We start from the raw sequence: 24,558 nt of genomic DNA on the forward strand, positions 1-24,558 counted from the left end.
AGGGAACAGAACGCTGGACAGGAAGAAGAAAGGCTGTCATCGGGTGGGGACCATAAATAGAACACCTGCCCAGGAAGGGTCACGGAGTTAACTATCCTAAATCAGTTAAAGCGAGACTCAGATTCCATACAGCAGGTCGGGTCAAAATTTGGTTAATGAAGCTGAAGTCCTAATTGGAGATGAAAAGTTTCAGCTGGGGAAGCTGCAAAAGTCACCTTTTAGAAGAAAAGTGAAGGTGTCCAGCGTGCACCCCCTCTTCTCCAAGGCTTGCTTAATGGTTGATGGTGGGAGGTGGCTCTTTGCTCTGCTAAAGGTCTGCTTACAATTCACAGACCCCAGGACAGCCAAGTTGTCACAAGGAGTTTGGAAGTAAGAAAGAAGCAAGGCGAAACTCAGACTCATTCTGAGGTTTCTTCTTAGATGTCTCTTTCTGTGGAGAGGTGTGGTACCAATTCCATCCTTAAGGATTTGAGAGCATCTCTTCTTGACACTAGGATTTTCTCAAACCCGTGATTTATATGTTTACTTACTTCCTACTTCCTCTTATGTTGCTTAAGTTTGCAGAATCAAATGATAGATGATTATTACCTAAAGTTCTTCCCATTCTGAGAAATCCAAGTAAATATTACAAAGCTTTGAGCTCATCAGTGTTTACTTAACATTGTGTTTCTGTGTCACTGTTGCGCTAAGTGAAAGTAAAACAGTTGTGTGGCAAGTTTGCTGCGTCTCCTCGCTGTCCATGGACGGCATCCTTTGTTGGTCACTGCACATTGCACCTGACCTGGGATTTGTCAAACATGTGGTTCCCGTAGTCGCTCAAATCTAATATGAGTTAATACTTGTAAAAACTACTGCATTGTCAAGTTCTAATAGTGCGTAGAGAAGATGCTGTCAATTGGGGCTAATGGTGAGGTCCGATTGACTTAAAGAACTGAAATGTCTGAAAATAAAATGTCACATAACAAGTAGAGGCCAGCTCTGAACTAGGTGTCACAGCTGCTGTGGATGGCCCACCAGTATCCGCTTGGCTACCGGAGATGTCTTGCACCCATGGACAACCCTCAAAACCCATGGCTTCTGACATGTTCCCACCTTAGGTCCCGGCATGTTCCCCTTTCTCTGCCTGAGTGTTTCCTCCAGTGTTACTGGAACTTGCTCAGTTGTAAATGCTAAATCAGAAAGTTAGAGAGAGCTGAGCCCCCAGGAGGCAGCCTTCAGTCACTGGGGATGGGAGTAGCGGGCAGATGCCCCCACCTCCCTGTCCTCTGGTGGGAGGGTCCTGATTCTGTCTCACAAGTTCTCCCTGAGGATCTCCAGCCAGACTGAGCCCCTCTTGCTTTTTATCGGCTCTTCCTTCTTAGTCCCACTTTCCTACCTTCCAAACACGTCTCCTGGGTTTCCCTTCCCAATAATCTGTCTGCCTCCAAGTCCTGGTCTGAGAGTTTGCTTTTGTAGGAGCCCAAGTTAAGATGCTAGGCTAACAAACTATACAGATAATTTTTACAATCAACGTCACTTTTAATGTCTACAGTCATTGATTTTATCACACAATTTTTTAGAGTTGGAAGGACCTGGGGTGGATTGTATTTTTGTTCACTGTTATTCATTTATATTCTCCCTGTGGAGAACAACCCTATTCTGTGGGACTCAAGAGTGGCCAAGTAACAGGCTTTGGCCAACGAAATGTGGGTGGAAGTGACACATATCACTTTCTAACAAAGGCTTTATGAGCTAGTGCCTGTTTTTCTCTCTTTCTCTTCCCTCAGCCATAAGGCAACCAGAGTCCCTGACAAAGCTAGTCCATCAGCCTGAGCCCAGGAGTGAAGACAGTAGACGTGGGTACAGCCTCAGGTGAACAACAGTGAGTATGTACAATGAGTAAGAGATAGACTTGTTTCTTGTAAATCACTGAGACTTTGGAGAAGTGTGTGGCCATAGCATAATTTAAGTTAAATTGACTAAAGGATCCTCAAAGATAATTTAGCCCAGTGGTTCCCAAGAAACCACTTGGTTCTTGGTTAATCACAAGATTTGCTAGGGAGCATTTTACACTTAAAGATTTAAAATTCTTATTTTACTTCAGTAGGTTTGGGGCAGAATGCAGAAGTCTGTATTTTAAAACTCTCCCAGATGGTTTTAATGATCTCACTGTTTGAAACCCAACCATTTTGTTTATTTTATGGGAGATGGGCAACTTGAGGAGTTGTCTATTCTTTTAACTAATTTATAAAGAAAACCACCATTGTGACATAGGTCAGAGTTTGAGCTATTTATAAAATTTTTTCTTCTAACTAGCAAAAGAACACACTTAATTGTACCCCCGAATAAGGGCAAAATCTGAATGAATACTATCCAGATTAATAAAGTTTAATTGTATGTCCTGCACAGGCCATGTGGGTTGAAACTTCATCAAAAATTATAAATGCGACACGTTACTAAGGCCATTCGTAAGCCAGAAAGGCAAAGAGTGGCTGGGCGTTAATAACAGAAGGTGAATTTGTTGCACAGGTACTCCCAGAAAAATAGAATCTTTGTCCTTGCTCTTAAGAGATCGCAGGTCCGCAAGGAGAACTCCTCATGGGGACCCGGAGATCACATAGAGGTGGTTCAGGGCGTCTGACAAAACTTCATAGCATCGCACCTGGCCGCTCTATGCCCTTCGCTTGTCTGGTCACCGTGTGTGTTTACACTGTAGAAATCACTTATCCAATTCAATTCTACTTTTTACTTTGTATCTAACCTGGGAAAGGCATTTTAATAGATGTTACTGGTGTCATAAATAGCAAGAGGGAGAGGGTGGAGGTAAACTATTGGCCCACATAAAATGGTAATATGAGACAGAGTAAAATATTTATGATAAGAAAGGAGCCCCCTCTACACTGGCTTGGGTTCCTCTTGGAGCTATTGCTGGAAGGGAACTTCTGTCTGCAGGGACTCTCACATACTGCTCGACGTGGGTTCCACAGTCAGGCTATTGCTAAGTGTGTTCCAAGGACTCTTAGCTGCCCAGGCAGCTCTGAAAGGGGAGGTCTGCTCCCCACTTTAACTTCCCAGCTGCCCCTCGTCTAGGAGCTCGCTGTCTGGCACTTGGCATGGCCATGTTTCTCAGACTGGCCTCTCTCGAGTTCACCAAGGAGTCACACAATCCACCATCTCTCCAGATTTCAACACTATAGATAAATCTCCTTTCTCGAAACTTCTTTTTCTCTTAGATGTCACAGCACTGTGCTGTTCATTCCATGTCTCTCACATACTCACTCTGAGCTTTAGGAATGTAACGTAAGACCTTTCATTTACTGGGCACTACTTACATCCCAGGGACTTTATCTATATATGTCCAATAACATATATTTATATATATTCATTTATACATTCAAATATATTTTAATATATTTATATTTTTATTTTCTAAAGTATTAAATAAATATAATTTTATATCATATTTATAATTAATATATCATTCTTTGCTATTATGCATATTATTTTATTTAAAACTTACAACAGTTCATTCAGTGGCTATTTCCTTATGAGGAAATCAGTGTTGGAGAGGTTCAGTTCTTACTCATGGTCAGGCAAGGATGTGTCAGAGGTCGGATTCCAATACGTGCTCATCACCACACATCAGGGTCTCAGGACCCATTTTACTTTTAAAAATTAGTAACAAGCCTAGGGATAGTTACAGCTATTGATGTTTATCACAATAAAGGAATAAAAAAAAAATAAGAATAGTTATTAGTTCATTTAAATATAATAAACCCATTATGCATTGACATAAATATTGTTATGAGAAATAACTAATTCCAAAACCGTAACTGTAGTGAGAAAAGTAGCATTTTATAACTCTTCTGAGTGTCTGGCTGAATGGAAGATGGCTGGATTCTCATACCTGCTTCCGCATTCAATCTGTTGCTGTGTGAGTCGGGGGAAGTACATGAAGAAAACCCAGCCTCCCAGAGATATGCAGCTGGAAAGGGGGAATATTGTCATTTCATTTTCAGATAATTTTTCATTTTCTTCTTTAACAGTACACTTTCCTTAAGTGGAGGTTTCTTAAAGGTCAGCTGCGGCAGTGGGATCTGAAACCGTAGCCCTGAACTTCCTGTGCCCTTTCACATTAAAGTCCATTGACCTGTCTTATCTTTCACCTGGGCTCAAGGCTGGTCCAAGGTGTCGCTTACACCAATCACCCTGTGTAAAGTTACAGGAAAACCGAGCAGATTGTGAAACAGGGACCCAAACGTGGATTCACTTGAAAACAGCTAGCAAGTTTCTAAAGCCGCTGGGTGAAGGTGACGATAGAACTCCAGTCACTTTGGGGAAATTTCTGGTTTTTATGCCTCTTGGCTCAGACTGTGGACTTGGAACTGTCTTGATAGCTCGATGAGGCTGTCATATACTACTTCCTGGATGCCAGTGTGTTCACTTGATTTGGCATTAAATATAAATAGCCTTTTATCTTTTGCCATTAACCACCAAATTAACTTTATTACCATTGATAGCTTTCAAAAGTTCCAGGTCAAGGCGATTGAGTTCTAATTTTATTTTGGCAACATCCTAAAAATGTTGCTTTGTCTGTCTGTGGCTGCTTTCCACCAAGTCTCTCCCTGCCATAGTCTCTCTCTCTTTCACAGAATAGAGGCTCTTCTGTAGTCGTTGACATTGTTAATGGCAGTCAAGGATGAATGTTCTCCTATGATGGGCCAGATCATTTTGATTTTGTTATTTTTAAATTTAAATTATATATATATATATAATGACTAAGTGTAGAGCAGCTCAGGGCTGAAGCCCACACATTAGAGAAACACATGACAAGATTTCATATTAGAGTGTTTTTCTTTCTCCAATTACCGAAACAGTAAAGGATATGAATATTTTTCAATATGATATTATATATATGTTGATTACAATATTATTGCTTGATGAGGTGCAAGCATGCCACCATTTCTATAACGTGGTTGGTTCTTCTGTGTCTTATTTTTACTCAGGAGGCAAAGGTCTGCCATCTTTATATATTCTCAAGGCTGGACAATGACGAAAAAGACTGGTTTTATAACTAACTTGCAAAAGTGCATAAAGCACGAGATATTTATATACATGGTATTGTTTGCCATTTAAAAAATTACAAGTGCTTCAGTGTCCTGGCAAACATGTGTACACATCTGTTAAGTTCCTCCCTTACTTGCGGGTCAAGAAAAATAGGCAAAACTGGCTCTTTCCCCAGTTTTCAGTAAGGTAACATTCTGAGTACGTTTGGAACGCTTCTCTTGCTAGCCTTTGTGGAATTAGTGTGTTATGTTGATAGCTGGAACTTCACATTTTCAAGGCATTTTATAAACCTATCAGGACTCTTTTTTTTTTTTGTCTCCCTGCAAGTGGTGAGCCCAAGTAGAACTGAGTAGAGAGATTTATTTGTTCTGAGAATGTCCATCCTAGCTGGTCCAGGTCTTCTCTTTGCACCTCTGCCCTCTGTAATGTTTGTGCGAGCTCTTCGGCTAATGGCGTTGGACATGAGTCCTCGCCTTCCTGGCTTTAGTTGCTTTCCACTTTCCTGTCATCTTTCACCTGAGATTCCTGAAGAGCCTTTACAGATGGGGAGCAGTGCAGTGCATTGGGAATTCCTTCACCCATTCTATGCACAGCTGACTTCAGCTCCTTTTTAGGGACTCAGCTCACATCCCACCTCCTCCATCCTCATCACTCCCCTCTTCCGCTGGGCTGCATTCCCCCCGTGGCATCTTTCACATGCCTCCGTCACTGCGCAGTCCTCATGCTGTGGAGGAACACGTCTTTGTTGTCTCTTTCTCTAGGTCTGGAGGTAGAATTTTCCTTCATTCCTTTACCTCTGGTGCCTGGTACCATGTCTGGTACAGTCAGTGATGTGATTCAGCGGTGCTAAACTGGTCACACAGTGCCCAATGGGGAGCCTGTCAGAAGTCATGGCTTAGCCTTTGTACCGTCAGAGAGCTGAGGGAATTCAAGAGAGGAGGCTCTGCCTGAGCTGGAGGGAAAAGGAAAGAAGGAAGTGAAACAGTTTTTTAGTGAACTGACAATAAACGAGTAGCTGAACCTAAGAGAACGCTGTCTTCACTAATATTTCCTAAATACTTGTGTAGCAAAGTCTGTGGGAAAAAATGGTGGTTGCTAAGATAGATGAATCAAACTTCATACTTCAAGGTAAGACTATTTTAGGAGGTTATATTATTTGATACTGTTATTATTTCATACTGGTTATGTTACCTAATACTGATACTTTTTCTTTCATCAAATGTTCTGTTTCAACCCCATTGTATAGATTCTAATTATCAACTATGTTGATAGAGAATGAAAAAAGTATCTTTTCAGATTGCTATGAATTTTGAAGGGTTTTTGGGGTGGAGGAGTGGATTCTTCCACTGAGTTGTGGTGAGGAAAAATTATATCTCATATACTTGAGTCCCCAGGCTCCTTGAGAGGTCACTTCCAGAGTTCTTGGAGCACCACGTGAAGAGCTCAGTGATCACATTGATAAACTAGGCTGAAATCTGGGATTTACTCTGTCTGCTTTTACAATAACTTCCCAGCTTTTTGAGGATTATTAAATAAGTATAAAATTTTTAATATTGATTTCTTGGGAACTAGTGCAGTACTTATGAGCACATGGAAAGTGCAGAGTAAATATTTGGAAATATTTTTCTTGGAGAGTTACCAAGAGCAGCCATACGATAGTCCCTTCCTTCCAAGGAGCAAAGGTAACTTTTTCTTCTTATTTTCCCATCTCATTGCATCCTCTAAGTCCATCTTAAATCACTGGATGTGGAGAAGACCTTTTGGGAGGCCTACACTTTTGACATTGTTCTCATATGGGTTCTTTCTGCTTAGAGTCAAGTCTGAGGAAAGCTGTAGATGGAGCTAAGATGAAGGATGAAAAAACCTTCAAAGAATCACCTTGTCTACACATTGGCAATGAGGAGGAACTCCTTAAAACCACATTTAATGCGACAAATTCCAAAGAGGAAACTTTATATTTCTCCTCGCTTTTGGTAGGCGTACGTGCACCTGGGTCTGGTAGCCCCTCAACTTCGTTGCCTCAGGCAAATTCCTCGATTCAGTTTTATCTTTTGTAAAAATGGTATGTCTGTGGGGGAAGGTGAGGGTTGAGGTCGTAAGCAACACAGTATGACATTGGAAAGTTAAAAATACGTGCTTGAGCAAGTGGTTTGACATTTGAAGAGACTAAGATGAAAAGCTTGAGAAGGTGGTTGAAATCAGCCTAACTCTTCTTCATTTGTCTGTGGTGAAGGAAACACAGTTCATGTTCCTTTGGTAAAACTACTTTGAAACAAGCCGTTGGTTAGGAGTGTGAATGAAATTTACCACTAAGTTGTAGAAAAAAAATCTTAACAAAAACCACCCCCTTTTAGCCCCCAGCCAGGTAGGCACTGAGGCCCAACTGTTTTAAGAATAGACGTGCATACTGAATTTCTTCTCACAGATCCTCTTGTGAGTTCAGCTCCGATTTCTCATCTTTGAATCTCGTTTAAGCTGGTTTAGCACTAGTGGGTAAGAGTCCTGAACCAGCTTTGTAATAGTGTTCTCATTGTATGTGACCTAGGGCAGTGCTTCACAGAGTTTTATACCAACAGAACTGTTTCCATTTGGGTCCCCACTGAAGCAGATTTTGAGACGGGTTCCTAGTGTAAAGTTATTTACTTGAGAAACGTAGGAAACACAAGTAAGGAAATGGGACTTGAGACAGGGAAGGGAAGGCGGCCAACACAAGGTTCATTATCAAGCCAGTTACTCCCGATGTTCACTGACACGTAATCCCAGGGGGCCATCTGGGAAAGGGTGTAAAATGCAGACCCTGGAGATCTCCCACCTCAGGGATGGGGGATAATATCGGAAATACATCTGTAGTACTCAGCTTGGGTTGCCATAGAAAAATACCACAGAATGGGTGACTTAAACAACAGGCATTTATTTCTTACAATTCTGGAAGCTGGGAAGTCCAAGACTAAGGTGCAGGGTGATTTGGTTGTCCAGTGAGGACCTTCTTCCTGGCTTGCAGATGGCTTCTTTTTCCCTGTGTCCTGAGGTACAGAGAATGTGATGGGGAAGCAAACCCTCTGGTGTTTCTACTTACAAGGGCACTGATCCCATCACAAGGGCCCCACCCTCATGACATTATCGAACCTAATTAGTTCCCCAAGGCCTCATTGCCAAATACTGTCACATTGATGGTTTAAGCTTCAACATAAGAAATTTTTGGGGGGGAGGCGGGGACATCATTCAGTCCATAATAATATCTCCAGCTGTCTATCATCTCTGTGTATCTGCAACCTCTTCTTTCCATTTTCTCTCTTTCCCTCTCTCTGCCTTTCTCTGGGGAGCTGAGTATCAGTTCCTCACCCCCATTGGTCATCACTGAGGGCTGCCTCAGGGGGTTAATTCCAGGAGCTTCTGGCCTACTATTTGCTTGGGCAGAGCAGCCTCTCAATAGTTTCAGGGAAAAGCCCCTAGGCAGTGAAATTCATACAGGTAGGTGAAAGCTGGCCCACAGACACAGAGGGCACCAGTGTCAGTTTTCACAGCCGGGGCCCTGCTCCACATCCCCCATGGTAACTGTCTGGCTTCTGAGATGCCTTTCCTAAGTTGCCCACTCCAAGTGTGACACCTTGAAAAAGTCTTATGAAAGCTTAAAAAAGATAACAAGTAAATGTGAAATGTGTATTTTTTCCCATCATATGTTTGGAATTAATTATAAATTTAAAATTATGTTTAAAATAACTTAACAGTTGCATAACTTCACCTTTTCCTCCAGTGTAAAAATCTTTACAGGAAAGAGAATTGTCTTTGCCTGGTTTCCTTCGAAAGCAGAGGCTAAGACAAGCCTTGTGCACAAGAGGCTTACTTGGCGCAGGGGCCAGAAGGGGAGGCTAGGGGTATGACATAAGGGAGAAGGGAAGACCAAATAAGGATGAGCTATGAGCTATCAAGTTGGCTGCTGCTGTGGGTTGCCTGATGCTTGATCCTGCAGGGATCTTCTGAGGGGTCTATGAAATACCTTTCAGAACTTTCTACCCAGGGACTGATTTTTGTAAGAACCATGCTGTGACACATAAGAATTGCATACGTGTTTGAAATGTTTGAACTATCGCTTATGTGTATCATGGAATAGTTGAATGATAAAATCTGAGGTTGCAGGATTTACTTAAGGAGTCGCATGAAAGTCCTGCTGCTCCTACAGAGAACGGAGTTTGAGATCAGGCTTGACTGGGAAGTTCCTCTCTTGGCAAAGGAGGGTTGGGTAGTAATTTAGGCAATGGAAATTTCACGTTGGAATAGAAAACACATTTCTAGTAGCTGGTTATAGGCATTTTTTCTTTTTCAGATTGCATTACAGAGGGCAAAACATCTCCTAAGGAAATAGTGAGAGAGAACTCCGTTGTTCTGAATCTAAATTCTGAGTAACGGTAGACACAGTGTTTGTCTTAGTGCTCTTGTGTGAGAACTTGGTCACAACACATATATGTGCATGGGACAGAGAACAGCACTGGGTCAGGAAAAAAATGCACAATAAAAGAACACAAAGGGAAGAGACTAGGGGCTTCGTTAATTATTGGCGAGGGGATTCAATATTATAATCTCGTTTATTTACAATTTTCTGTAGTTACGCTAGTACATAAATAGTAACCTCTTACTTACGTTTTTAAACATTTTTTATTAAGTTATAGCCATTTTGCAATGTTGTGACAAATTCCAGTGTAGAGCACAATTTTTCAGTTATACATGAACATACATGTATTCATTGTCACATTTTTTTTTCCACTGTGAGCTACCACAAGATCTTGTATATATTTCCCTGTCCTATACAGTATAATCTTGTTTATCTATTCTACATTTTGAAATCCCAATCTGTCCCTTCTCAGCCCCTGCCCCCTTGGCAACCACAAGTTTGTATTCTATGACTATGAGTCTGTTTCTGTTTTGTATTTATGTTTTTTTTTTTTTAAGATAGTAACCTCTTACTTTCAACTTTCAGAATATTAGATTCAGTTATTCTCAACTACTTTCATTCCCCCCCCCCTAAATTCCCAAGACAAAGAGTATCTCCTGATACAATTAAATATAGCTATCTGGACTGAACTGAACTTAGATTGACAATTGCAGTCAAGATTCTGGAGCTCAGGATGGGCAAACCAGGTAAGCCATGCCATTTTTAGAATGTTGTTTTAATAAGGCTTATTCTTGTCTGGGTTGGCTGCTTCTTACATATGCAATCACCAGGCTGTGAGTATGAAGAGTTATTGCCATGACAACCGGGACTGACTGACTTGCCTTCCAGAGATGCTAACGATTCAGCGTGTGTGTAGATGATACCTGTGGTTGTCAGTGACTTTCTAGAAGGTCATACAGTTTTGGCAAATGGTTTCCAGTGGTGTGGAAAGATCACCAAACAAGGAAAAACATGAGATAAATTACAGTCATCACGCCTCTTCATGAACCAATGTGGGGCCTCAGGCAAGTGTATTGGGGCCTCAGTTTCTTCATCCATTTAATAGGAAGCGATTGGGTAGATTATATTGTCTTTAAGGTTGTCCACAGTTCTGCATTTCCCTAATTCCATAGCTTTATGTATTATGAGCATGTGGAGCAAGATAGTTACTCCATAGTCCTGTCACCGCTTTTAAACATTTTTGTGAATTCTCTTTTTGTCTTACCTTCAGAACTGACAGCATAATCTCCAGATTTTGATTAAAAACAAGAAAACTCAAAACTCATGGGAATTAAAAATCCATAAAGAAAAATGATTTAAAATTTTTTGAGCAACTGCAGCTTTATTAGGCTGCAAATATATATATATATATATATATATATATATATATATATATATATATATATATAAAATTTTTCAAGGTAATAGACTTCAGTGGGTCAACTCGTTGGATACACATATGTACACTGGAAATTTTTTTAAACATCAAAGCCTGTACTTCAACCAGCAGTTCATTATTTTGATTATTGATCAAGAAATACGGACTGACTCCGCTTTGTGAATTTGTTCTTTGTCCTACCTGGCTATGTGTGGTGGTGGCAATCTGTTTTAGTGATCATTGCTATAATAGCTATTTAGCTCCTGCGTTCTGTGTGCTATAAAGTGATGGTTCATAATGAATAGCTTTGTCTGCTCATGTTCAAGTGCCTTATCTCCTCCATCAGTTGAAAGGCCAGCTATGACAGTACGGTTGCCATGGTCAGGTGGCCTCTTTATTCTAAAAAATAGATTGACCCACATTTAGATGTTTTCCTGTTCTATCAAAAGTTTGATAGAACTTCTCCAATAACACTTAGTCATTGCCCTTTTCACAGTCCCTCCTTCCCCAGCTTCTAATTAGGCTCCTTGGGTACCTGAAACAATCATTTCACTGGAGTGAAGGCTCACAGTACCTGTTGGTTGATTGATACAAAAACCCAAATATAGACTTGCTTCTTTTGGTCCATATTCCTATGGTTTTTTTTTTTTTTTTTCACCTGTTCACTCTTTCATCTTTACTTCCTATTCCCTGCCTTCCCTCAGTCTAATACCTTCTATGAGGTCTTCCTATATTTCCCTTTCCATAGCCTTAAATATGCCTAGACTTGCGCCTGAGTCCACATGCTTGTCTTTGTTTTTTCTCATTTTGCTCATAAGCTCGTGCCTTCCTGACCATGGCAGGCTTCCCGGGCGTGCGGTCTGCACATTTACATGGGCCTCACACTCGGGAGGCCTCAGGCTTGGTTTAATGCTCTGCTGTTGCCATCTTGAAAATTTTAATTTAGCTTTGAACAAGGCTCTCTGCCTGTTCTTTTTGCCCCGGGCTTCACAAGTTACATAGCGTCTCCGGATTGTAGCCATTCTGTTCCATTCTCGTTGGGTGAGAGGTTTTTGTTTTAGTTCAGCTCTCATTCTTTCTCATTCTTCATCATATTTTTTCACTTATTGACTTCCTGTGGTACCTCATTTTGACTGCTGTTTTAACGTAGCCGTATTTAACTCTGTTTATTTCTCACATCCTTCGGGAACATTTAGCATTATATAAAAATTGTATGTGGTCAACTTTTGATTAGCTACCCTGACTGAAGGAGAAGGGAGAATTGATGAAGACTGCAATTCATGCAGGGAGTAATCATCTTGGAGAGCGCTGTATGGTTTTCACCTTCTGGAGACTTACCTTTTTATCCGTGTTTGCTCGGGTTAATTGGTTTGCACTCCCTGAATACACAATAATTGGTGGCTGGGGGAGCCTGCCAAGTGGCACAGGCTGGCTAACCTGAGGTTAAATATCTCTGCTAATCAAGGAGATTGATTGTTCTCGCATTTTGTGTTCTTAGACATTAAAAAAAGAAAAAGATTTTCTTTTGTGTGCAGTTTTCACAGGTTTACTTGAGGAGATTAGAAGGACGGAAAGACTTGTCTAATAATATTCAGGCACCTTTTTCAGTTTTGACAAGCCAGTGACCTATTATCTTTTTACCTGGTGGCAGTCAGAGTCACTCTGCTTTGTGATGCTATCTGCCTGGAAGCGTTTAGATAATTATGAAGTCTGATATGTCCCCAGGTTGACCCAGCTGCCCAGGTATAAGTTATCTTTTTTTTTCTTTTGAAAACAAACCTTTTTGTATCACTTATTAGGTGCCAGTCAGTGTTCTAAGCACATTAAAAGTACAGACTCATTTAATCCTATGAAATAGGTACTATTAACTGTCCCCATCCTATAGCTGAAGAAATTGAGGGGCAGATAAGTTATATAATTTCTCCAAGGACACAGTCATTAAGTGCTGACATGGGGATTGAACCTAGAGTCTGACTCAAGTCCGTGTGCCCTGCTGCTGTTCTAATTTAATTTTATTCATCCAGACCCTTACGGAGTTGGAAACTGAGGTGACTGATAGAATAAAGCCTTATCCTAGTAAAGAACTTCCTAAGATGTCTCTGTTTCTTCAGTTGGCAATACGCAGTAAGTGAATATGTTAAAATAAAAACAGACAAACCTAGCTATTAAGACGGCGTGTGTCTCTGAAGTGGAAATATCTGGGCCGTTGCCCTAGATCTTACTGCGATGAACACTTGACAGTGTATTCCCGGAAACTCAAGTAAAAGAGATGCTTCACTAACTGTCACAGCCCCTTTTGGAAGCTCGTGATCACAGCTGGTGACACTGCTGACGTCTTTTATGTGTTGCCGCACTTTTTCTTTTGGCTAAACATTACAGAGTGTGGAGTTAGAGAGCCAGTCAATGTGCTGCATCTGAATCAACAGATCTCAGAGAGCGTTCCATCAGGCCCAGGAGCCTTCCCATCTCTCGGTCCTGTCTGGGCTTGCACACCGTCTCATGAAAAAAGAGAGTTTGGGGATTATCATCTCTACCCGTAGCTTCTCGTGGACAAATGAATCCTCTATTATTGTAGAAACCTGGTCAATAAAGCTGTCAGAATTCTTAAAGTATTGATAGTAGAGCCAAGTTTGGGGTACTTAACCTCCCTAGTGAGTTCCGGGTGTGAAATACAAGCAAAGGAAATGATTTTTAGAAGAAAGTGTCTTAATGTTTAAAAACGAGTTAAAAATATTAGACGGTAGAAAGGGATTCCTGACTCGAAGCTCAAGGGGCAAGCTGAGTTCTTGGCTTAGTTTTGCCACCGAGACTCTTGGACAGTTAATAAAATCTCTGCAAAAATGAGAGCCCTTAACCTGATCTCTGTCAGTGCCCAGAGCAGCCTTCAGTGCCAAAGTTTTTGACTTTATTTTATTCCCATAATTTCATTGCAGTCCTGGGCGGGTTCACCTGTGGAATCCACAGCCACATCCAAAATGGTATAAGCCAGAGCATGCGTGCTGTTTTTACAGCCTCTGCACCTTCCTTTTTTCTGGCACCGAAGCATCTCTTCTTCTTGAGTGCCCTCTCTCACAACCCACCTCCTTCCCGCCAGCACAAGTCAGAGCCTGCATGGCAGTTTTGCTCCTGGTCTAGCACTTAAGGACTTTTCTCTGATAACTTTCTTCAGGAAGCAGACAAATAGGGCTAGTGTGGGTAACTTTACCTACTATACATCTTAATTCCTATCTTAGAATCCTAGGAACTGCCCACCCAAAGTAGCGCTCATATGTGAGTTGGGGTCATGCTGGCAGCTGTAACACAGGAACATCAAGTGTTCAGGTGTCTTTACACGAATTGGATGGTCTTGATCAACGGGTACCTTTTCATCAAGCAGTGCTTCAGGGATCCAGCTGCCTTCATCCCGTGGCTCCAGCATCTTATATACACACCTTTCAGGGCCACCACCCTGCCTGCAGCATGACAGCAGCAGCGGAAAGAGCAAGGAGAGTCACTGGTGGAAACTTATCTAGGCCCAGCCTGACATTAGTAGACATTACTTTTGTTCATAGCCTGTTGGCTGGAAAAAGTGGTCTAGCTCCCTTACTAGGAAGAAGAGGGGACGTCTGATGAGCAGCTAGTCCAGTGGTTCTCAAATTTTAGAAGACATCAGAATCACTGGGAAGGACTTTTAAAGCCCAGGCTGCTGGACCCCAGTTCCAGAGGTTCCGACCCGGTAAGTCTGGAGTGGGCCCCCAAATGTGCGTTGCTAGTAAGTTCCCAGGGGATGCTGATGGTGCTGATTCAGGTACAACACGTTGGGAACCTCAGAGCTAATGCGTCTTTGCTACACGGTGAATCACATGCCATGTGAATTATCCTTCTTGAGGACTCCCAGTCTTTATCTGAGGGAGAGAAGAGAAGGGCAGTTGGCTGAGGAGCAGGAAACTTGGCTGGAGAGGAAGTGAGGGCTCCCAGAGCACAGGTGACCAAGCTCTGGTCTTGACTCTGCTAAGCTGTGTGACCCTTGCAAGCAACTCCATCTCTCTGAACCTTCACTTCCTGTATGTGGAATGGGAATGATAACAATACAGGTTCTGCTTAAAACAAGAGTCTCTTGAGATCACTGAGATAAATATGGGGGCGAAACAATTATCTTCAGAGCCACATCTGAATTCCCCTTTGGGCAAGAGCTGTCTTTTGTCGGGAAAGTATCTGGACAATTTACTTGAGGGTGGAAAATGAGACTTGCAGTGCAAGGTGTGAAAGAAGAGGAAAAGGAATGAGAAACGACGGAGGAATTGGGAGGAAACACCCACAGTTGAGGGAGGGGTTACGCAGAGAGGGCTGAAGTCCGTCAAAGCTCTTTTTTAGCACACGGGTATCTACTGTTCAGTTTTCAGATGTTCGCATTTCTGGATGCAAATCTTCTTTGTCTCCCTGAAGTTTCAGTAAAATCATAGTCGTTTTGTTGGTGGAAATCCGTGAGAAGAAAATGAGATACACGTCTTGTTCAGTTCAGAGCAGGGACAAGAGGATGCCTCAGGTATATGAGCAGGAAGTGGAAGAGGAGGAAGGACATGGGGAAGCAGGGCTCAGAGGCAGAGGTCTTCCTGGAAACCCAAGCCCCTGAAGGTGTGGCAGAGGCTGGACTGGTTGATTTCATGACATTAACAGTCTCAGAGATTTGTGTAGGAAGAGCCTGGCATGAACGCTGCAAATACGTGATTCATTGTTCTCCGACAGAACAAAGGGCGTCTAAAACCATGACACTGTCAGCGGTACCACTCAGATTACATTTCGGGATATCTTCTTACTCGTTCACATATCGTTGACATGATTATACTCTTCTTTATACTTTCATTGGGCTTTTAAATTTTATTCTTTTAAGTTTAGGTGTGGATGCATTTTCTAAAAACTACAAAATTACCCAAACAGAACAGACTGAATTTCAAGGTTAGGAAGTTTTTCTAATAATAATTTATAGTCCAAGTATAACGTGACGAAGTCAGGTATTATGCATACAGATACCAACCTGAGAATATTTTTGTCGAAAGTTGGATCAAAAAATGGGGGAAAAGTATTTCCAGTCTCAGAAATGCTCCTGGATGCATTAATTGTTATTTGTGAAGAATGTCTTCTTATTTATACTCAGGTATTTTTCGGCAAAGTAGTTTAATCTGTAGAGATTCCATCTCATGCAGGATTGTTTCCTATACGTTTTCTTTTGAAATGATAAGAATCACCTCTCCCTCAATTTCTAAGAATATTACACCACCTTCAATTTCCTGGGGTAATTGATGAAAGAGTGTAAATTTTCCATTTTCACCTTTGAGAGCTATTTTCCCCCAAGCCTCTGCCTTTTGGAGTATTTGTGAAGCTCTGAAAATGACAGGCACGTCCACAGTGAAAAGAATCATCTTTCTGTTGGGCTGTTCCTGGGGTAGCGATTAGCAGTATCTTCGCTGAATATTTAACTCCCTTAAAATTGCTTGTCTGTGCTTGGATCAGTGAAAGATCTTGGGGTGAGCTGTCACTATTTTACATAATTAAGTTTTTCTTGTCAAAGAAAGAAGGAACAAAATATGAAGTTAAAGAAGCCTCAGGTTGGACTTTTAACACATTTTCTGAGTTATTTCCCCGTTTAAAATAACCCCAAACAGACGCAAGATAGTTGGGATTGAGGAGGGATTTTATGCAGATCGGAGAGGCTGACAGCTCACATTTCCTTGCAAAACTCTTAAGAATTTTCCTCTGCAGACCCTTCCACAGTCAGTGATAAATAGTAAATGCCATAAAGAAAACACCTTCCCATTGTTCACAAGGGTCTGGTTTGGTACGTGGGTGAGGCGTGGGGGAGGGTGGGGGAAGTTCTATCGTAGGGAAGCTAAAGGAAGACGAAGTAACAACTCAGATGTACTGAGATGGTAATTCCAGCTTCTCACGTCACTTTAAATTAGTACAAAATCACAGGATTTGTGCTTCATCTCAATTTTACTACGTAGAAACTAGGCCCCAGAATTAGACAGAGATAGACCTTTAATGCTTAGATGGGATGTCCAGTCACTTTCTAAGAATGCGTGGATGCAAACAGGCTTCGCTTGCTTAGCTGCCCTCAATCCCTACTTCCCTCTCTTTTGTGGGGGCTGGTTACCCAGTGGACTCCCCGCCCCTGTATTTACTGGGCTTGCTAATGTATGGGGGTGTCTTTCCCTGGCTCGTGTAATAGGGAAAATTGCGTTTGCTTATCTATCACAAACGGAAAGCACCTGGGGAACACAAAGAGTATTTCCAATTCTGCTGCCGTTATTTCAGAAGCAATCAAATGCAGAGAAATGAAAGTCAGACACAGAGGAAAAATGCTGATAGATTGGGCAATCTGCGTGGCTCTCTGGGACCATAATTATTTCAGTGTTCAAGAGGAAAATGCACATTTGAAAGATGGTAGGTTCCATCCGGGCAATCAGTCATTCATCTACAGCCATAATAATTGTGGGGGAGGTGGGAGTTCAGACTTTAACCGTGGGGTTGTCCCTGCTTGCTCATTTGTTTCAAGGGATATGTCTTACCTAACACGTGGACGTCCCGGGCCCGTGAGAACAGGGCTCCTAGATGGCTTTCAGATGCCGGTGTTCGGTCCCAGTCACCTGTGAGTGAGGAGGTCAGAGTAAGAACTGCAGCCACAAAGAACATGATGCTCGGCATTGCCTTTCTTCTGGAGCCCTTTGTCCTCTTTCATTTCCAGATTTTAAAAATAGTTTGCCTGCATTTTATGCGTCTTTTCTCCCTTTATAATCTGAAGGTGATTTTATGAGTGCAGTAAATCTTGGCTGACTGATACTTCAGGACGATGCTTTTTCTGGGTAAACTAAAAGCTTGACATGGCTCTTCCTGATGTTCTTAAATATTTTATTAGCAGTGTCTGTCCTCCACCCCTTCCTATTCATAGTCTCCTTCAGTTTAATGATATAAAGCAGGTGGTAGGGTTGTCAAAACTGGGTTTCCATTAGAAACAATCTCTGAGAATGTGGTGTGTTTTCTTCCTTATTTCCCTCATTATTAGGTGCAAAAGGCCCAGATGGCAGTTTGGAGAAATATATATCCTGCTTGAAACCAATATTCTGAGAGTTCTCAAACCATGAAAATCAGCTATTATAGCTTTTACTTTTTTTTTTTTAAGCTTTCAGAAAGTGGATTCTGGGTTTCTCTTTTCCTTCCTAATTCTGAAAAAAAGCCCAGTGTCCAGCACTCCCCGCTGGTGCTGGACGGAGATGTCCAAGGAAGGGAAGCCAGTCCTGCAGGTGGGAAGAGGTTGAGGCAGATTTATGTCCTGATGTTTGGTCACTGACAACTCCTTTCATTATCGATGGTTCGGAAACTAGCATTCTTAACTTTCACTTGTAACCTTTTCTCGCAGCTTATTGAGGCTGGATGTTCAAATTGCTACTTAGTGGAGGAAACTAGAAACAGCTTTCCCTTCCCTTAGTTTTTTTGACATGAGAGAATTAAAAAAAGAGAAAAAAGAGATTGAGAAGATATAATAGGAGCTAGGACACTTCAGAAACCCCCCCACCCCGAGAGAGGGGCCCCAGCAGAGCGTTCACAGGAGCGAGGAGGGGCGCTCCCTGCCTTATTTGAGGTAACCTAAGCGTTCTTATTCCCTCCTTTCACAAACCTCTTACTGAAATATAATATACCCACGGAAAGGGCACACATCCTAAGTCCACAGCTGGATGCATTCTCACAAGTTACCACACCACGTAATCAACACCCAAGACCAAACCGGGCCTGACAGCACCTTGAAGCTCTCCTTGAGGTTCCCTCCAGCACCAGGGTGACCACCGTCCTAGCCGCTGACAGCTCAGATGGGCTTTGCTGGCCTTTTGCTGTTCAGTGTGAGTGGGGCAGTGCAGTGGGACAGGCCTGCTTCACTCAGCATGCGTGAGAGGTTTATCCACGCAGTGTGAGGTCACTCATTCACCCACCGCCTTGTAACTGTCTGAGTGTGAGTAGCCGTGTTCCTGTCTTAGAGAGATGGGAGTGGTTAGGAGCTCAGGAGCTGGAACCAGGATGTCTGTGCTGGAACCGCACTTCTTCCACTTCTTAGCTGTATCACCTTGGGTGAGTTCCTCAAGCTTTCGCTGCCATACTATCCTGGTCTGTTAAATCGTGACGATGTCGTTCTCCTCACGGGGTATGTCCTTAAAGAGGTAGGTATTAACTTGCGCTGATGCATGAAAAGCAGCTAGAAGAGGGCCTGGTATTTAGACAACTCTACATAAGTGTCCGTTGTTACACGTTCTCCAACTCTCATTTGATTTTCTTCTTTTTGTGTGGCTTCAACCGCTGAGCACAGAACTGGGGGATAGTGCGTGCTAACTGATCAAAAGTGGAAACGACGGGTCTCTGACTGACATGAAAGGTTCTTGGTATTGTCTGCCCTTTGCTCCCACTGCACCAGCGTTAGACTTAAGTACTTCCTTTTAATTTTCAGTGGTTCATGCTTTAGTGAAAAACCCTAGTTACTCTAATAAATAATAGCATTTAGTATGTAGTGATAGAAACATAATTTGTGACAAAAAGCAAAATTCATAAAATGGTACCGAGAAATAGCTGTAAGAAACTCCAGGCTTTTATGCCGTAATCTCCTTCTCTGCCCGCCTAGTCACTGTGTGTATTGATAGCATAGCACCGCCTTTGCAGTATTTATGACTTGAAGCTTTTTATGACGGTGGTGGTGGTGAGGAAGAGGTGGAACCACAGCCCGACTGGTCTAGGACTGAGCAGTTTCCCGCCTTCTTCTCACTTCCTGACACCTTCCCCCTCCCGCATGCGCACGTCCAGGGCAGGATGAGCTGGGAACAATAGCGCAGTATCATTTAGCTACAAAAATGTGTCTGAATAAATACAAGATTGTCAATTTCTCCCTTTCTTCCCTCTCTCTTGATATCTCCGTAACTGGCATCAGACTCGGGGAAGAGAGTCTCACGGGCTTGAAATAGTGTTTATGAAGACTGCCATTCTTTTCATAAGAAAGGTATTAGGGTGTTTATAGATATTTTATTATTTAAATTGGACATTAAATTTCCTCAGTATATTGCTTATGTTTTGTTATTCCTGGCAATTTAAGTCTGTAAAAAGGAAATTGTATTCTAAATGCCATCAGGTGCTGTGTTTTCCTGAGAAAGTAGTTCAAGGAAGTTCAGATAAAAATTGCACTGCTGTTAACCTGTTTTCTTTGTCTAAAAAATTCTTCATATTTCCCACTTTCATTGGTATATGATATGTGAAAATAAGAATTTCTAGAAGGCATAGAACATTTCTCACTTCTAAATTAACAAACAATGCCTCAGTATGACAGTTTATCTTGAAATGCAATTCACTGAAAATTTCAAAGTAAATAAATAACCACCTTGGTCTCATTAGCCCCTCAGATTGTGAGAAGGCAGTGCCTAGGGACAGATGTGGTACTCTGAGTTCTGAGTAAGTTTACATACATGAAACAAATTTTAAATATTTGAATAAGTCAGGTTCCATAGAAATCCACCCAAGGTGGGGGAGGGGAGGGGAGAAAATGTAAACTGTGTCATGTGATTACACTGATGTCCCATGATTATAGCCAGAATCCCCTTGAGTATTCAAGACGCAATTTGATTAGTGATATTAAAAGCATGTTTTTGAGTTACGTACTTTTGGTTTTGCTTACACACTTACCATCTGTTCTTCTAGAAGTGTTTCCTTAGCTACGTTTATATATATATCTTTTAGGTGGACAAAACAACGTATGGCATTTCCATACTAATGGAACAAACCTGGAGAATATCCATGGAGTGTTTCAGAGAAGTTAGGATAGGGTGACCCTGATTTTCCTGGGATGGTCCAGTTTTGACACTAGAAGTTCCATGTTCTGGGAAACCCCTCCGTCTGGCCAGATGGGATGGTTGGTCCTTCTAAGAGGTTCTTACTGTCAAACGTTTCTACCACTGGTCCTTCACAGAATCTGGAATGAATCCTTTAGACTGAATATTGTGGTTTCAGGGGTCCCATTTAAGATGTAAACATACCAAGATAACATTAATATCGATTTCCATCATTCACTCTTTACCAGGAGAGGGTTTATCCAGCCAGGTAGCTTCTACTGCAGACAGTGGAGAGCAGACCCACAACGGACAGTAATGATTCACAGCAGGGAGGGAAGGAAAAGAACAACCATTTGTTAAACACCTACTGTGTGCTAGGGAGTTTGATGTGCTCTTAGTAGAAATGGTTCAGAATAAGGCACTGGGCCGCAGGAGAAGGTGTGATGTTGGGAGAGTGGGGGAGGGAGGAGTGAATCCTCTAAGCGGAGAAGAAGGTGGCTCTTCACCTGAGTGGAGGAGACAGACCTGAGGTCACACCCAGATCCGTTCTTGGCTCCTGGGCTCTGCATCTTTCTAACGACGTAATCGTGACCAGATGTCTTAACCTCCAGCACTGAGTTTCTCAATCACTAAAACTGGGATGGGACAGGGCTTTTGTGTTTTGTAAACATTAGATGAAATAACACATATCACTGCCTAGGATAGTGCCTCGTACCTAGAAAGCAGTAATAAATTGAGGCTGCTGCTCCTACCACGTTGGGGACGACCTGATCTGAAAGCCATGGCCTCTGAGTTGGTGACATCTTCCCCGCTTCTGCCAGTCTATCGTTGCTTTGTGTTGTTCACATGTATTGGATGCCTTTGCTGGGAATCACTGGGTTTATTGTTGCATATGTGCATATGGGCACACAGATAGGAAAAAACCAACAACAAAAAGCAATTGACTTTGTTTATAAAATCATAATCGTAGGAGCATGCATGTCTCATTCTGAGACCTGTTCCATTGGGGTCTCTCAGGCATCTGTCCAATGCCTCCAATTTTTACGGGATTTAACTTGCATTTAAGGTGCTATATAAATGCAAAATAATGAAAAAGGAGAACAATTTTGGGCTTTTCCAGATCTGTGCTATCGAAGGGACTGCTCAGAATTCTTCATTTCCCTCCATGTAGCTCTGCCTGAAAATTATTTATGGTAGAAGCAAAATAGTCAACATGGAATGAGAATTCATCTGGCTCAGATATCTCAGTTATTCATAGGTGAGCTGATGGCCTAAACTGTCATCAGGTTTCACTAGCAATATTCCAATGATATGGAATATAAAATTGAAATTATAATGAAATGTAACTTCACATATATTCATTGATTTGAAAGGAAAAAATGAACACCATTTCCTCCCATAGGTGTCAATTTAAAGAATAGTTTCCTATTTTTGTAGCGGCACCTACTAAAGATAGGTACAGTGTTTGTGGTGATTGGAGAATGTTTTTATCCGCTTTTATTTCCCAAATAAGTATTACATGTTAACACTTAAAACTGATCTTCAAAGCCTTGACATAAAGGTAAAGAACAGAAAAATCACAGATCGTCAAATTTGTAAGGTATAGCAAGGAGCGGTTAGTACAATTCGCTCATGTTACAAGTGAGAATTTTGCTTTGTAATTGTGTACGCATTAGATGTGTCATATCTAGGTCTTTTAATTTCAATTCTCTTTCCATTTCATTACTGTTTTTCTTAAGAAACATCTCACAAATGTTACTGAAATAGGGTTCTGAGGATGGAGGGCAAAATAGAGGACCTTCCAGAATGCCAAGTAAGGGCCAATCGTTTTGATAATTTAAAAATGCTGGTAAAATAAAGACATAATCAAGATTGTCGGAAAGAGCATAAGGGAAGTTGGCAAAGCAGTCTTTTGAAATAGACTCCCAAATGCCCAGCCATAGCCTTCTATTGAATCCTCCTGAGACTTCTAAGAAAATGACCTGGTAACTTCTGGGGATACTGTCCTTTTTTTTTTTTTTTCTTAGAAAATAAAGGAGTAATAGTAACAGTTAACTAATTTCTACTTATTCCTAATTCTTCACCCCATGTAGTTCAGAGTTTCTCAAAGTGAGATCTGTAGACCTCAAAGTCAATGGAGTGCTGGTTAAAAAATGCAGGTTTCTGGGCCATCCTCCACAATGACCGAATCCCAGTCTGTGAGGAGTGCAGCCTGGAGTCAGCTCCTGGCTAAATTCCCCCATGGGATTCTGAAGTCCAGTAACGCTCCTGCACCATAGTTCAGTGTTCCTCTTCTGTGTTTGATTAATGGTTCAATATTGTAGATAAAGCAAAAGAAGGTCTTATGCTTTACTTTAGGGTTAATGGAATGTGAAGAGGTGGCTGTTCAAAGTGTTCTTTGCAGATGATTTTTAATTCTGTTATTATGGAAAATAAATATCTCATTGTCGGTGGCAGAATCTGAAAACCCTACCAGAGACATTTCCCAGAACATAAAAGGGTGAGTGTATAGGGGAGGCTCTGCTGAGGCTGTCGTGGGATTTGAGTGGTGGACATTACTTCTGTTGTAAATCTGCAGAATCAATAGGCGTATTTCAGAGATGGAAAATAGTGCAGTGGAGCAGGAAGGAGCCAGCAGTTTTTTTCTGTAAAAAGGCCAGATAGTAAATGTTTCAGTCTTTGCAGGCCGTACAGTTTTTGTTGCAACTACTCAGTTCCACGGTTGTGGTGTGAGCACAGCCATACCTACTTAAAGGAACGAGCGTGGCTGTGCTCCTCAAAAGCTCCATTTATTAAACTTTACTTACAGTCTGTGTTTGGTTGTTGGCCATCGTGTGCTGACCCCTACCATAGACCATTTAGTGTGTGATTCAATCAATATTTAAAGCAAAACACAATGGTACAAATACTGAGTAAATATTCATAATCTGTATGTGTATGAGGAACATGGATAAACTAGGTGAAGTTAAAAAATACGGCAGTGGTGTTTCTTTGGCTTTCCATCCCTATTTGTGAAACACTGGCATTTTCACCAGTCATAAAACGGTGTGGCAGATTGTACCGCCCCAAATTGTCCTCTCATCAAGAGGTGATGTCTGCTTCCAGAGCCTTGTGATTTGCTGTGTCCAACAGAAGGCAGCAGAAGCGATGCCGTATGGGTTCTAGCTGAGACCCTGAGAGGCCGTGATGCTTCCTTTCTCAGGCCGGGAATCTGGATGGAGAATGAACACCCATATGGTCCTCTGCCTCTGCTTTCCCAGACCTCTCGGTTGAGGCCCACACCTGTGAGTGAGCCCACTTGAGAACAGTAAGCTCAGCCCAGATGGCTGAGCTGCAGACGAGTGAGTGAGTTAGTGGTTTTTGGTGTAAGCCACTGCCTGCTGGTGTGTTTTGTTGTACAGCCGTAGCTGAGGAATACCAGTAGGAGTGAAATCCTGAGCGGGGCGTGAACAGGAGAAGGGTGTGTCTGAAGTGGGAAGAGAAGTATGGACGAGGGGCGAGACGTGGGACTTCTGGGTGTCCCGGGAAGTGCAGGCGGCGGCTGGAGAGCGCTAAGGATTTGCTTGCAGTGCATGAATTTGGAGCAGTTTAAAGGAAGGCCAGTCGGAAGGCTGTGTTTTTTGCAGTAACGTTCCAGCGGTGCAGGTGCAGGCAATGGAGAGTTGGATTTAACCACAGAGGGTGGCGTTTTAACAGGTAAACCTGATGGAGGGAGGGAGAGGAAAGTGCGGGCGGGTTTATGTGATGATAAACTGGGTTCAGAGGAAACTGAGGATATAGTGACTGTGGGAGACCTCGACAGGATCGGTGGATTGTTGGACGCTTTTGAGTGGGACCAAAGAACTCTTGGAACAGAGTTCTAGAGG

At 42.1% G+C, this 24,558-nt stretch overlaps 1 long non-coding RNA gene across 4 annotated transcripts in view; it reads left to right on the forward strand.

Moving 5' to 3' along the window:
* LOC116659338 overlaps nt 1–24,558 on the forward strand; it is a 329,390-nt gene that overhangs the window by 75,605 nt on the left and 229,227 nt on the right. For all 4 annotated transcript variants that reach the window (XR_004314690.1, XR_004314689.1, XR_004314687.1 and 1 more), the window contains one exon: nt 1,767–1,861. This is a non-coding gene — a long non-coding RNA (uncharacterized LOC116659338). The remainder of the gene's footprint in view (nt 1–1,766; nt 1,862–24,558) is intronic.

This window comes from Camelus ferus, chromosome 23, assembly GCF_009834535.1.
Source record: "Camelus ferus isolate YT-003-E chromosome 23, BCGSAC_Cfer_1.0, whole genome shotgun sequence".
Taxonomy (NCBI): Eukaryota; Metazoa; Chordata; class Mammalia; order Artiodactyla; family Camelidae; genus Camelus; species Camelus ferus.